Here is a 16,238-nt window from a genome sequence, read left to right as displayed (position 1 = left end):
ATTTTATTGGATCTGGTGGTTTTTAATGTTTACATTATGTCTATAAGTCATTTCGGTTCACTTTTGTGAGCAAAGCAACTAATAAATAGCAATAACCACCTCAACAATTAAAGCAAAAGCACTGTCCAAATTTGATGAGACTTCAAAATGAATTTAGCAGACAGCATAATGGATGGCAAAATGTTTAAAAGAGAGCTTCCCTTTCAACAACATCAACAGCCATAAGTACAGTGCTATTTTTCTTGGGGGACGCATACCCCTAAACATTTTGTGAATCTTTGTCCTTTTGTCCATTTACTGAATTTATTTCCCCCGATTTGAACTATAAAATGGTGGTTTTCTTCAAAATGAGAGTACCCCTAAATATTTTTAAGGGGAAAAAAACACTGCATAAACATAAATAATATCATAATAATTGTAAATGCCTGAGAGAATAAACAGCGCAGGTACTTGAGAACCTTTCCTATGGAGAGAGTTCCATAACTGGGCACAGGGGTGCCAACCTGAATAAAATATAGGGGGGCAGGTAAGCCCCGCCCCATATAATCAATCACATGACGCAGTGCACACACACCACTTGAATGTCAATGCCCATCAACTTGGGAGAGGCCTGGCTCCCTCAAATATTTCATTGGGGAGGCCAGAGGGACCTCAGCCCTTAGGGGTTGGCTCCTATGACTGGGTACCACCAATGAAAATGTCAGGAGCTCATTCTACACTCAAATAGGACCCTGGCAGAGACACATGCCCGACTTGCATGTTCTCTCCCTTCTGGTCGATTGTTCGGGAGCTTCATTAGCTTTCTTCAGCCTGAACATCACAGCGACCGATGCCAACAGACATCAACACACTTAAGGATCTGCAGAGTCTTCGCAGCTTGCGTGACAGACCTCAGCAACTCAGCATTTTGATCTAATCTACTTTATTTACATATAAACACACGCGGAGCACTGCAACATGGCTCCCTCTCTCTCTAGCATCAGACAGCAAAGAGAAAAAGAACAAAGGACAATAGTCCCACTTCATGGAACACAGTAACACAAACTTCCTGTCTCCTTCACTTTTCACTCTGTGGAGTCAAAACATATACTGTTATGGGAAAGACAAAAATCCCATGACTGCAATCACAGAGCAGGAATTCTAACAGAAAAAGCCTTCTCCCTCGTGACTGCTCTTCTTCTTAGATGAGAAATGATGAACAGTCAATACATAAACATTGTGTGTTTCAGCTTGCTGGACTTCCCCAGCAATGACTGCATAGAAATGTATGTGTAGAAGATGTGACCTTTCATCTTCCCAGAGCAAGTTCCACCTTTGGATTTGACAGCACAAGCCCGATAAAAACAAAAGCAGGAGCCTCTTGCTCATTTGCTTGTCAATATCCCTTATCCTGTCTGAAGATTGCCGAGTTCCACATCAATAGAAATTTGGCTCTGCCAACAGCGTGCTGACTTAGGAATTATTCACACATTCCCCTGTCTTGCTACCTTGACTTCTGGAAGCCGGTGCATGCCCACAGGGCTCCAATAACCAAGTGGTTTAGTCTGACACATCATTCATAACCGTGCTGCTTTAGGGGGCTCTGCACTTTCTTTTCAAGACAGAATGCTGAATGAAAGAGCCAGAGAAAAGCCCACTGCTATCTTCTTCCTCCACAAGCAATCCTAAATCCCATATATCTTTCCAACTGTTTAGAGAAGGGTCATAGCTCAATGGTTGAACATCTACCATGCATACAGAAGGTCTCCAGCATTTTTCAAGCAGCATCTCCTCATCCTGAAACCCTCAAAAGCACTCCTGACTATCAGAAGGGACAATAGGGGACTACAGAGGTAGATAGACCAATGGTTTGACTCAGCTTCCTGTGTTTTTTAACACTGGTTCCCTCCACTGTAGCCTAGTTGATGCTTTGCCCCAACTTTCTCCAGATCTTCATCCAGCTTCTCCTCTAATGAACTGCATCCAGCCCTCGCCTAAAGGACTGGTCTCCCTTGCCTTACGTTCTGCTTTTCCTCCTGTCCCACCTAAAGCCACATATGACACTACCTGTATGTGCCTCCTGAATTTGGAAAGCTAGTTGGGGGCTCCAGATTTTTTAAAAAATTGAAGTTAGCATTGGCTTTGAAAAGTCAACCAAAAACTCAATCACAGTGGTACCTTGGTTTAAGAACAGCTTAGTTTACGAACAACTTGGATTAAGAACGCTGCAAACCCGGAAGTAGGTGTTTTGGTTTGTGAACTTTGCCTTGGAATAAGACCATGTTCCACTTTCTGTTGAGTGTGTTCCATTTGTAAATTGTCCCCCGCTGCTATGGGAAAGCATGTCTTGGTTTAATAATGCTTTGGTTTAAGAACGGAATTCCGGAACAGTTCGTAAACCAAGGTACCACTGTACTGCAAACCTATGTTTATGTTGCATTCTACTCAAAACTTCATGCATTTTTTTTCTCCTGCCCATGCAACAGATAAGAGGCATGTATGTAAAACATATAACTCATAATTACTTTTGTGCAGTAAGATCTCAAGCAGGGCAAATATTTCCTCCAAATTTGAACCAGTAAAAGAAGTTAGCAGCATTCCTGAAACTCCCTAATGTGCAATCTGGATAAATCTACTGGGGTAATGTTCTATCCTTGCAATGGGCCATCTGGTGTGGAGATGCGCTGCCAATTAATATAGATGAAATGGCTGTTAACATCACAGACTGTAAATATTTCAGGCTAATCCTTTATTGTCATTTATCAGCTGTATTTCATACCTCAAGGCTTGCAAGCAAGCTCTCTGTGAACTAGCTTAAAATAAAGAAAGAATTAAAGAACCTTTTATTGAAGGTGAAAGAGGAGAGCGCAAAATATGGTCTGAAGCTCAACATCAAAAAAATGAAGATCATGGCCACTGGTCCCATCACCTCCTGGCAAATAGAAGGGGAAGAAATGGAGGCAGTGAGAGATTTTATTTTCTTGGTCTCCATGATCACTGCAGATGGTGACAGCAGCCATGGAATTAAAAGACTCCTGCTTCTTGGGAGAAAAGCAATGACAAACCTAGACAGCATCTTAAAAAGCAGAGACATCACCTTGCCAACAAAGGTCCGTATAGTAAAAGCTATGGTTTTCCCAGTAATGATGTATGGAACTGAGAGCTGGACCATAAAGAAGGCTGATCGCCGAAGAATTCATGCTTTTGAATTATGGTGCTGGAGGAGACTCTTGAGAGTCCCATGAACTGCAAGAGGAACAAATCTATCCATTCTTAAGGAAATCAGCCCTGAGTGCTCACTGGAAGGACAGATCCTGAAGCTGAGGCTCCAATACTTTGGCCATCTCATGAGAAGAGAAGACTCCCTGGAAAAGACCCTGATGTTGGGAAAGATGGAGGGCACAAGGAGAAGGGGACGACAGAGGACGAGATGGTTGGAAGGTGTTCTCGAAGCTACCAACATGAGTTTGACCAAAGTGCGGGAGGCAGTGGAAGACTGGAGTGCCTGGCGTGCTCTGGTCCATGGGGTCACGAAGAGTCGGACACGACTGAACGACTAAACAACAACAACAACAAAGAAAGAGGCTCATGAGAGAACCAAAGTCCAGGAAGGGACCAAAAGGTTGGGTTGTGAGGAAGGGACCAAAAGGTTCAGCCTCTACAGTCCAGAGCAGCGTGTACATTTATAGAACAGGTACTTTTAGGTTTTGTTTTCTTTAATTATTTAATCTTTAAAAAATATAAACATTCAACAAACAACAATTCAAAATCCAAATATCGAGATTACTCTGAATCTCCTGACTCCCCCCCCCTCCCTTCTATGGGTCCTAATGATAATATTTGCAACTGCATATCAGTATTTATATATTTTTAAAAAAACGTTCTAAATTATCCATACTTTCTTATCTTTCTTTTTTCCTTTTCCCATCACCATCGACCACCCCTCACCCCACCTTTGTGTTAGACTTCCAATCTACTCAATTGCAATTTCTTTCCACTTCTATTACTTTCTTTCACATACCTTTAACCTTATTTTGTGCTTCTTTTTCTATTACACGTTGTTATCCATCTTATTTAGCATTTCAGTATTTAAAACGGAATTTGTTTATTCTAATAGGAGTTCTGATTTTTCAATATGGTTTTGCAAGTATCCTTTAAACACTCCCTATCTTCTCTTTTGAGATCCTTTTGATTTCTCCCATTGTTTTGGATATATTGTAATACTCTAATAATTTGGCAAGCCACTCTATTTTTGTCGGTATAATACCACTTTTCCAGTTTTTTGCAATCAGTAGCCTTGCCGCTACTGTTGCATATAAATATAATGTCTTGTCTTCTTCCTTTAGACTTCCTGGTACTATTCCCAATAGAAAACCTTCTGGTGTTTTCCTAAATGAATATCTGAACATTTTTTTTTCATTTTGTTATATATTGTTTCCCAAAATTGTTTGATGTTTAAACAATTCCACCATATATGCATCATAGTATCTTTTCCAGTGTTGCATCGCCAGCAGACATCGCTACAATTTCTATTCATTTTTGCTATTCTTTCAGGTGTTAAATACCGTCTATGTTGTATTTTGAGGTAATTTTCTTTCAATATATAATATAAATTATCCATACTTTCCATTACTTTACAAGTGTGGTTGCCACGTAAGCAACAGATTACAATTGGGACAGTGATTACAGTGTATACTTGGTCTCTCCTCTTGCTTAAGTTAGATTTTGTCTCCTGCACCCCATGCTGCAAATAGAATTCTTGCCCATTGCATGAGAAGAAATGCTTAAGACCGGCAGCTCTTCCAAACACGCAATTATTTTGTTTACTCATGTGTAAAATGGGGATAATAATAGTTACCACACTGAGGTGTTGCAAGAGAGACCTAATTAATTAAAGCTCATAATGTGCTTTAATATCCTTGGGTATATAGAGGTGTTATTATGATTATAAATTATTCGATAATTTGAAATGACTCAACACACATTCATCCCCCAGTACCTTATTGACTCACAAGATTAAAAAGTTCAGTGTTGAAAATGCTTTTTTTTCCCCCTCCCTCAAAGACATGCTGTGATAACATTTCTCTCTAATCTCTGCTTAAAAATAAATTGCTTATTTGGTTCTCTTATTGGTTACCATGACTCTATTACACCAGCTGCATTATATTTGCTCCTGCCCTATTAATAGTGCATGCATTCTAGCTACCTTCTGCTTTGCTTTCAGAGGGCACAGATCCTGCTTCTCGTATGTAGGGAAATGCTCCTGTTGAAGGGGAATCGCTTTCAAGAAATCCGTCAGCCCTGCAGTGCTCACACAATAATACAAAACAGCTGAGCCCTTTGTGTGCAGAACTTGTCGCATATTAGACCTAATCTAATGGTCCACTCCCAGTGACTTGATACCCACCCAGGTTAGAATTAAACAACTGTTAACAGACAAATCTGAGGGGTCCCTTGGACAAAAACAAAGACACCAACCAGGATAACTTGGAGCAAAACAGCCACCTGTAGGCTTGGCCTTTTTTGGGTACTGTCGCGACAGGACTCCCACCCACAACAAGATGAAGCAAAATGGATGTACAGAACAAAAGAAGACCCCAATTTTTATTAGTTGCTGTTATGTACTGAGTTGAATAGGATCCAAACTGCAGCAGTCTGATTGGTCCTAGAACAATAGGATTCAGAATGCAGCAGTCTGATTGGTCCTAGAACAATGCAGCAGTATGATTGGTTGGCAGGAACCACCCAACCCTGCTCCAGATAGAAGTGAATCCACAACCTGATTGGCTTACAGTAGAATTCCGGAATTAGCCAGTCATGTGCAGCCCATTGTGTAAATAATGTATATAAAGCAGATACTGTGAGGGGACTTTCATTCATTCCTCCTCACCACTATGAGCTGAATAAAGAGCATGAAATCACTTTGCGACTCGGAGTATATTTCAGTTACTAATCCCCCAAACTACACCCCTAGAACTACATCACAACTACATCATGACTACATCATTGACACATCACAAAAAGGAGGGGTTGAGGGAGGAGTTGTGGAGGTAACCTGAGTATTTCTTGTCACCTGGATGGTTCCTCCTCTCCCCCTCCCCATGAGTCATTTCCAGAGGACAAAAGGGAGTTGGCAGTTTCCTGCCCCCAGAGGGAAGATCTGATCATTGTCCTTTGTTCCAGTCTGTGTTGAATCCACTCCCATATGTAAGTCCTTTGTGACCTTGATGGTCTTCTGTCTAGAACCATCAGGGTTGGCATAGCAACTGGGCAGGGCTCCTGTGTATGTGCTGGTATGCTCAAGGGATTATGGCTGGCCTGTATCAAACCTTCTCCATTTTGTAGTCCTTCCTTCATGGAGTAAAATAAAAGTGGAATGGTGCAGATCCGATGTATGGTTGATTTTCTATGAATTTATAACAGAAGTGTAGCGTATGTCGTGTGTGTGTGTGTGTGTGTGTGTGTGTTGAGTTTGTACAAAACTGAATGATTGGGGTGGTGTTCCTGCGACACATATACAGTGGTGCCTCGCAAGACGAAAAGAATCTGTTCTGTGATTCTCTTCGTCTAGCGGTTTTTTCGTCTTGCGAAGCAAGTCCATTGATGGATTAGCGCTATTAGTGCTATTTAGCGGCTTATCTGCTGATCAGATAAGCTGATAAGCGGCTTAGCGGCTTAGAAAAAGGGGGGGAAGGGAAAAAAACCAGTAGAAACTCGCAAGACATTGTCGTCTTGCGAAGCAAGCCCATAGGAGATTCGTTTTGCGAAGCACCTCCAAAACGGAAAACTCTTTCGTCTAGCGAGTTTTCCATCTTGCGAGGCATTCGTCTTGCGGGGCACCACTGTAAGCAGTTTAAGGCTAATAGGAGATGTTGCAACTCCATGAGCAAGGGCATGTCAAAATATTCCCTGGATTCATGGTTCCTCCATCTGCGTTGACTTTCCTTCAAAAGGAACTTCAAGTAGCGTTTTGCTGAACCAGTATATGTTTTAGCTAAGGTTGTCACCTTTGGTGGGGCCAAAAAAGGGACAGGTTGGGGGGAATTTAGGAAGCTAAAATTACTTCTACCTGGTGCAGAAATGACTTCAAAGCAATCCATTATGATGATCAAATGGAAGCTCTCAATAACTGCAAACATCCCAACTAGAAAACTAAAAGGAAATGCTCCCCACCTGCTGAATTTTTGCCTGCCAGAAGGATGGCTAATAATAATAATAATAATAATAATAATAATAATAATAATAATAATAATAATAATTTATTTATACCCCGCCCTCCCCAGCCAAGGCCAGGCTCAGGGCAGCTAACAAGCAATAATAATAAAAAAGTTGAATGAATATAACTTAAAAACAAGATTAAAATACAACATTAAAACATTAAAAAGCAGCCTCATCGCAGGAGAAGAAAGGAAAAAGAAAGAGGGGGAAGGAGTCAAATTGACTCCAAGCCAAAGGCCAGGTGGAACAACTCTGTCTTACAGGCCCTGCGGAAAGAAATCAGATCCTGCAGGGCCCTGGTCTCATGAGACAGAGCGTTCCACCAGGCTGGAGCCAGTGTTGAAAAGGCCCTGGGTCTGGTTGAGGCTAATCTAACTTCCTTAGGGCCCGGGACCTCTAGTGTGTTGCTATTTATGGACCTTAAGGTCCTCCGTGGGGCATACCGGGAGAGACGGTCCCATAGGTACGAGGGTCCTAGGCCGTGAAGGGCTTGAAAGGTCAAAACCAGCACCTTAAATCTGACCCTGTACACCACCGGAAGCCAGTGCAACTGGAAAAGCAGTGGGTGAATATGCTCCCATGACAGAGACCCTGTGAGGAGCCCAGAAACCCAGCCAAAAAAAGAAAGGGAGAGAGAGAGTGCAGCACAGTCTACTTCTCTTCCTCACAGAGCTTTGCCTCCAACATCTCAAGAGGATTCACATAACCCCTCATCCCCATGAGATCTCCAATATATGAAGGTTATGATGCTTTGATGGCCAGGGATGGACAGATTATTATTATTATTTATTAAATTTGTATGCTGCCCTTCATCTGGTGTGGAGGATTTCCTGGTCCTGAATGGGGTAACTGTGCCCCTGAAGGACCAGGTGCGCAGCCTGGGAGTCATTTTGGACTCACAGCTGTCCATGGAGGCACAGATCAAATCTGTGTCCAGGGCAGCTGTTTACCAGCTCCATCTGGTACGTAGGCTGAGACCCTATCTATCTGCGGACTATCTCGCCAGAGTGGTGCATGCTCTGGTTATCTCCCGCTTGGACTACTGCAATGCACTCTACGTGGGGCTACCTTTGAAGGTGACTCAGAAACTACAACTAATCCAGAATGCGGCAGCTAGACTGGTGACTGGGGGTGGCCGCCAAGACCATATAACACCGGTCTTGAAAGACCTACATTGGCTCCCAGTACGTTTCCGAGCACAATTCAAAGTGTTGGTGCTGACCTTTAAAGCCCTAAACGGCCTCGGTCCAGTATACCTGAAGGAGCATCTCCACCCCCATCGTTCTGCCCGGACGCTGAGGTCCAGCGCCGAGGGCCTTCTGGCGGTTCCCTCATTGCGAGAAGCAAAGCTACAGGGAACCAGGCAGAGGGCCTTCTCGGTAGTGGCGCCCGCCCTGTGGAACGCCCTCCCATGAGATGTCAAAGCGATAAACAACTACCTGACATTCAGAAGACATCTTAAGGCAGCCCTGTTCAGGGAAGTTTTTAACATGTGATATTTTAGTGTATTTTTGGTTTCTATGGAAGCCGCCCAGAGTGGCTGGGGAGGCCCAGTCAGATGGGCGGGGTATAAATAAATTATTATTATTATTATTATTATTATTATTATTATTATTATTATTATTATTATTATTATTACTATTATTATTATTATTATTATTATTATTATTATTATTATTATTATTATTATTTGGGCAATTTCAGTGACAGAACGTAAGAAATCCTCCTTTGCAGCCTCCACCCAATCCATTCTAGAGGTAGAAATAAGCAAAGAGAAACACCCACGAGAGAGAGAGAGAGTGAGACTTAGATTTGAAATATTTGAAGTGAGGTTACAGGGAATCAGGCAGAGGGCCTTCTCGGTAGTGGCGCCTGCCCTCCCAGCAGATGTCAAGGCAATAAACAACTATTTAAAAGATAACTGAAGGCCCTGTTTAGGGAAGTTTTTAATGTCTGATGCTGTATTGTTTTTAATATTGGGTTGGAAGCCGCCCAGAGTGGCTGGGGAAACCCAGCCAGATGGGAGGGAATAAAAAATTATTATTATTATTATTATTATTATTATTATTATTATTATTATTGAGGCTGCTGCCCCAGGAAACATTTCACTTGTTCTCTTAGAGCAGGCATGGCCAAACTTGATGTTTTGGGACTACAATTCCCATTATCCCTGACCACTGGTCCTGTTAGCTAGGGATGGTGGGAGTTGTAGTCCCAAAACAGCTGGAGGGCCAAGTTTGGCCATGCCTGTCTTAGAGCCATTGGCACGAGCTCCACCCAACCCAGAAGAGCCTGCTTGCTGGCGAGCTCCATTGGCTAGCCTGGAGCACCAATCAGCCAGCTTTGGAGGGTGGGCTCAACTTCCGAAGTGCTAGGAAGTTAGGCTGCGCAAGATAAGCAAGCTTTTAATTTATTTATTTTTTAAAAAATGACTTAAATGGGACAAAAAGCATCCCAAATGGAACAGGGGACTCTGTGCCCACAAAACAGAACAAATCCATGTTTTAAAAGACGGGTGGCAGCCCTAGTTTTAGCCGTTCCTGGGATGTCCATAGTTTTCATCTGCATTTCCAAGTCAATGAAAGCTGTGATTCTGGCGTGGCAATTCAGCAGCCATCCTGTAATCCCAGCATATGCTAGGCTTTGATAATTTATTCTGATAGGACATGAAACGAGACTAACAATATTCATGAGCGAAAAGCAAATACAGAGTTCTCTGTGAATAGGCCTTTATATATAACATTCGTCTTGTGCTGTAAATTGCATTATCAGTGTGTATTAAATCTGTAACTCATAGTAGCTAGGAAATGAATATCAAAATACGAATTTAAAGGGGGGGGGAGTTATTAAGCCCCAATGGTAAGTTTAAAAATAAGGAAATTTAATCATCTCTCTCTTTTCTGCTTATTGGATTACAGTAGAGAGTGAGCTGAGCAAAAGACAATCAAGATAGATGGAAGGAACCGGCATACAGTAACTTAAAAGATTTTCGATGAATAAAACAGCTCATTAAAAGCCATTAAAGTCAAAGAGAGTCCTCCATCAAGTTTATATTCTAAGAGCACTGAATGGGTGGAGAAGCAGTAATGCTAGCAATTGAACTTTGTACACTAACCAGCCTTGCCCTTATTCCAATTCCTTTTGCATACGACTTACATTATCAGAGCTCTTTGCATTTAATTCAAAGATTCTTCAAAATGCACGTCACCAAAGCGAGCACAGGGATGGGTGAGCTCAGATTGAATCATCTTTGGGGCGTAAATTGTAGGGTTTCCTCTGGTGCTTCAGAAGTGACGAATCTCCCGCCCTACTCTGAAATTTCAGTGGCAATGTAAATTCTGATGTTTTGCATATGGGACACATGTTCCAGGTGACAGGAAGAAGTCTGCAATCCCACTGCCCACTTCCCTGGCAGTAAGTGTTGGTTTCTGTTTTCCTCACTGAGCAGCTGCTGGTAGTCACAGGACTATGTTTTCAGTCCACAGTCCAGATACTGTTGGATTCCCACGGGAAAGGGAGACGGGATGTGACATTTACTGGTTTCCTGTTTCCTTCGTACTATCATTTCTTTGTAGGAGTTGCTCTCTGCTTCTCACAGAGACAAGATGTATATTTGTGTGCTCTCTGCATAGCTTAGTAATAAAGCTTAGCAATGTAGCCATACCTGCCTCATCCTTCCGTGGCGGACTCTGGGTATTTTATACTCTGCTGGGCTCAAGCGAAGATGAGCCGTATCAGCTCGGAGGACCGGAGCTGAATTTACTAACATTTTTTGGTTATAGGCCCAGATGGATGGAATCAAGATGACGGACAGCAGAGTAACGGATCGCAGCTATCGATCGAAACCATCCTCTGCTACACCCAGAGTCCGCAAACGGAAGGATGTTTACTACTCTGCTGGGCTCAAGCGAAGAAGAGCCGTATCAGCTCAGACGACTGGAGCTGAATTTATCTAACAGTAAGCCCCCCAGTGGGCCTTACAACTGAGTAGACACGTGGAAGTTTGCACTACAAACTTATGCTCCCAGTTCCCAGCTATAGAATCATAGAATCATAGAATCATAGAGTTGGAAGAGACCACAAGGGCCATCGAGTCCAACCCCCTGCCAAGCAGGAAACACCATCAGAGCACTCCTGACATATGGTTGTCAAGCCTCTGCTTAAAGACCTCCAAAGAAGGAGACTCCACCACACTCCTTGGCAGCAAATTCCACTGTCGAACAGCTCTTACTGTCAGGAAGTTCTTCCTAATGTTTAGGTGGAATCTTCTTTCTTGTAGTTTGGATCCATTGCTCCGTGTCCGCTTCTCTGGAGCAGCAGAAAACAACCTTTCTCCCTCCTCTATGTGACATCCTTTTATATATTTGAACATGGCTATCATATCACCCCTTAACCTCCTCTTCTCCAGGCTATTTCCTCTGGTGCTTCAGAAATAGGATTGGGCTACTATTGTAGCAGCTGGAAGACTACCTCTCAAGGATATGAAAGCACATGCATAGATTTTAATAGAAGATTTACAGAGCTTTGCACAAAATCATTACTACCGCTCCCCCCTTCCCACCCACCCCTGTTATTTGTGGTATAGCTCAGTGGCGTTTATGTATTTTGCAATACCTCCTTTCCCTCTTCTCGGTGGACCTGCGTAAATCTGCTTTCTCCCCAATGTGTTTTTGCCAAATGAATATTTTATGAGTATACATGTGTTGGTAACTAGAGCTGAAAGAGCTTATGAAATCTAACAAAGCGGTTTGCATGAGACACGGAGGAAACCGTAAACTGGGCGATCTATTATTCCCTTTCAGCTAAATATAAAAGGGGGGATATTATCAGCATCAGCAACTTATTTGAGTGTGCAGATAGAGCGTTTTGAGAGAGCATCTGCTTTCAAAGGGCCTCTTTGCGGATGGAGATATTCCCGGGCTTGTTTATCTCTCCCACCACCTCCTCCTGCCGCTGAAAATAGGCGCCAGGAAATTCACACAAAACTGAAAGTGACAAAAACAACAACAGCAGAAGAGCTGGGTTGTTTTTGTAAAAGGATTTTGCAAAGAGAGTAAGAGAGCAGAAACTGATATTTATCCTGTCTGGGGAAGATTATGGAGAAGCAGAGGTGGTGTTTGTCTCTCCACCCAGCCAACCCACACACCTTTCAAGGAAGAGACATTAAAGATCTTGAGTCTGCCAGAGCAACAGGAGAAGAGGAAAGACCCAAGGAGAGAAGGAGGCAAAGAAGCGCTCATCTTGTTGCAGGTATTCCCAGTCAATAAAGACAGACACGGGTTCTTTCTGAGAAAGGTCAGCATTTATCCACCTGCACAGTGGCTTTTGTTGTTGTTGTTTAGTCGTGTCCGACTCTTCATGACCCCATGTACCAGAGCACACCAGGCACTCCTGTTTTCCACTGCCTTCCGCAGTTTGATCAAACTCATGCTGGTAGCTTCGAGAACACTATCCAACCATCTCGTCCTCTGCCGTCCCCTTCTCCTTGTGCCCTCCATCTTTCCCAACATCAGGGTCTTTTCCAGGGAGTCTTCTCTTCTCATGAGGTGGCCAAAGTATTGGAGTCTCAGCTCCAGAAAGACTGCACCATCACGAGTGTCTCTCCTCTTATCTTGTATACTGCTGGGCTCTGCATAGAAATGTCCCTTGCAGTATAAAATTTTGGTCCCATTGTTTACACTGTGTACGTGTGCGCAGATCGAAAGACACCTGTCAATTGATGGTAACACTTCACGCAACTGACAGAGGGGTATAAATCCAAATGTTTGTTGTTGTTGTTTAGTCGTTTAGTCGTGTCCGGCTCTTCATGACCCCATGGACCAGAGCACGCCAGGCACTCCTGTCTTCCACTGCCTCCCGCAGTTTGGTCAGACTCATGTTTGGAGCTTCGAGAACACTGTCCAACCATCTCGTCCTCTGCCGTCCCCTTCTCCTTGTGCCTTCCATCTTTCCCAGCATCAGGGTCTTTTCCAGGGAGTCTTCTGTTCTCATGAGGTGGCCAAAGTATTGGAGTCTCAGCTTCATGATCTGTCCTTCCAGTGAGCACTCAGGGCTGATTTCCTTCAGAATGGATAGGTTTGATCTTCTTGCAGTCCATGGGACTCTCCAGAGTCTCCTCCAGCACCATAATTCAAAAGCATCAATTCTTCGGCGATCAGCCTTTTTTATGGTCCAGCTCTCACTTCCATACATCACTACTGGGAAAACCGTAGCTTTAACACAGGGGCTACCATGAGAATATTTCTCAAAGGCTAAGCGCCCCTTGTCTCTGAGGCTGCTTTTTATAGTATGCAGCAAAGAGCTTCTTACCGGCTTACTCAAGCAGGCAAAAAGTGGAACTTTACTTCAGCAGGCAAAGAAAAACAGAACTTTATTTAGCCTCCACCCTCCTCCTGTCCTATCTGCCCCAAACTGTGAGCATGTGCAGATTTCTTGCCCAAAACTGCAGATGTGCAAGTTTAAAAACAGACACCAGTTTGCTCATCCCTTGTGGCTGACTTTCTGGCATAGATTGGCTTACACAGCACTTTCAGCTCATCTCCATAGTGGGGGCTGTTGGGGGAGATAATCTCCATTCAGACCCTTCCTCAATCTGTTTGGGCTTTCATCAGTTTCACGGACACATCAGAATCAAAAATGGGGGAAGCCTAGGCCCTTGACACTCTACCATCTGCACCCACAGCCCTTGCCGACTCTGCTTCATCTTCAGTGGTTTTGCCTGGCTCAAGTGTGTCCTTAAATGCTTACCCAGTTTGTTTCTGAGCACCATTCAAAGTGTTGGTGCTGACCTTGAAAGTCGCAAACATCATTGGCCCTATAAACCTGAAGGAGCGTCTCCACCCCCATCGTTCAGCCCAAACACCAGAGGACCAGAGCCAAGGGCCTTCTGGTGGTTCCCTCACTGTGAGAAGTGAGGTTACAGGAAACCAGGCAGAGGGCCTTCTCGGTGGTGGCGCCTGCCCTGTGGAACGCCCTCCCATCAGATGTCAAGGAGATAAGCAACTATCTGACTTTTAGAAGACCTCTGAAGGCAGCCCTGTTTAGAGAACTTTTAAATGTTTAGTGCTGTATTGTGTTTTTAACATTCAGTTGGGAGCTGCCCAGAGTGTCAGATGGGCAGGGTATAAATTATTGTTGTTGTTGTTATTTTACTATTCTGCCTTGAAATCGGATTATGGTGCCTGGAATATATTCAATACATGTAATGAACTGAATGAAAATTGAACATAGCTCTCCCTACACATGTCAGCAATTTGTCCTGGTTGCAGGTAATTCATATGGCTTATTTGTCACATATGCATTTAGTCCACATACGAAACAAGTCTGTGCTGATTAGAGGGGAAAGCAGCCACTGTGAGAGCTGGTCTTCATTTATATCATCTCCGAGGGCCTTCTGGCAGTTCTCTAACTGTGAGAGGTGAAGTTACAGAGAACCAGAGAAGGCCTTCTTGATAGTGGTGCCTTCCCTGTGGAAAGCCCTTCCTTCAAATGCCAAACAAATAAACAACAACACACCTTTTAGAAGACATCTGAAGGCATCCTGTATGGGGAAGTTTTTAATGTTTGACATTTTACTAAATTTATGTGTGCTGGAAGCTACCCAGAGTGGCTGGGGTATTATTATTATTATTATTATTATTATTATTATTATTATTATTGAATAGGACATCCATATTTTCATCGGAGAAATGTTGGAGGTTATTTGGCAACTTAAAGCTAATTGCAGAGCTTGACCTATGGGTGTTTTAAACCTCACACTGCGCTGCCTGTGTCATCAGGTTTTCAGAGATGACTGTGGCTTAAGTAGAACTCAGCCATTTAACACAGCTGACTTTTCAATCAAGCAACGTTCTCTTCAAAAACTCTGCTCCCAATATGGGAGGGGAAATGTTTAATTACATACTTCATTGCTCTTCAGAATAGCAACAGGCCTTTGTTAATCACTATTGCAAGCCCTCAAATATACCACTGAGATGCATGATTGTCATCTTAAGATGAATTAAATTCAGGAGGAAAGGATTTCAATTCACACAGGGCCTCTTGCATTGCAGGAAGAGTATCTAAAGAGGGAAAAGGCAAAGTTAAAAACAAGAGAGATTCTCGTGACTCCTTTAAAAACACATCAGATTTATTGTGGCATAAACATTTGGATTCATGGATCACCCCTTCATGGATCACTGCCTTGCCGTGGCGAAGGGGCTTGAATAACTCAGAGAAGCTATGAGCTATGCCGTGCAGGGCCACCCAAGATGGACAGGTCATAGTGGAGAGTTTTGACCAAACGTGATCCACCTGGAGGAGGAACCGGCAAGCCACTCCAGTATCCCTGCCAAGAAAACTCCATGGACAAAGCAGAGACATCACCTTACCAACAAAGGTCCGTATAGTTAAAGCCATGGTTTTCCCAGTAGTGATGTATGGAAGTGAGAGCTGGACCATAAAGAAGGCTGATTGCCGAAGAATTGATGCTTTTGAATTATGGTGCTGGAGGAGACTCTTGAGAGTCCCATGGACTGCAAGAAGATCAAACGTATCCATTCTTAAGGAAATCAGCCCTGAGTGCTCACTGGAAGGACAGATCGTGAAGCTGAGGCTCCAATACTTTGGCCACCTCATGAGAAGAAAAGACTCCCTGGAAAAGACCCTGATGCTGGGAAAGATGGAAGGCACAAGGAGAAGGGGACGGCAGAGGACGAGATGGTTGGACAGTGTTCTCGAAGCTCCAAACATGAGTCTGACCAAACTGCGGGAGGCAGTGGAAGACAGGAGTGCCTGGCGTGCTCTGGTCCATGGGGTCATGAAGAGCCGGACACGACTAAACGACTAAACAACAACAACAAACATTTGGATTTATACCCCTCTGTCAGTTGCGTGAAGTGTTACCATCAATTGACAGGTGTCTTTCGATCTGCGCACACGTACACAGTGTAAACAATGGGACCAAAATTTTATACTGCAAGGGACATTTCTATGCAGAGCCCAGCAGTATACAAGATAAGAGGAGAGACACTCGTGATGGTGCAGTCTTTCTCGCCATGCTA

The sequence above is a fragment of the Podarcis bocagei genome (genome assembly GCF_964188305.1).
Source record: "Podarcis bocagei genome assembly, chromosome: 10".
NCBI lineage: Eukaryota > Metazoa > Chordata > Lepidosauria > Squamata > Lacertidae > Podarcis > Podarcis bocagei.
This window is presented reverse-complemented; position numbering follows the sequence as displayed.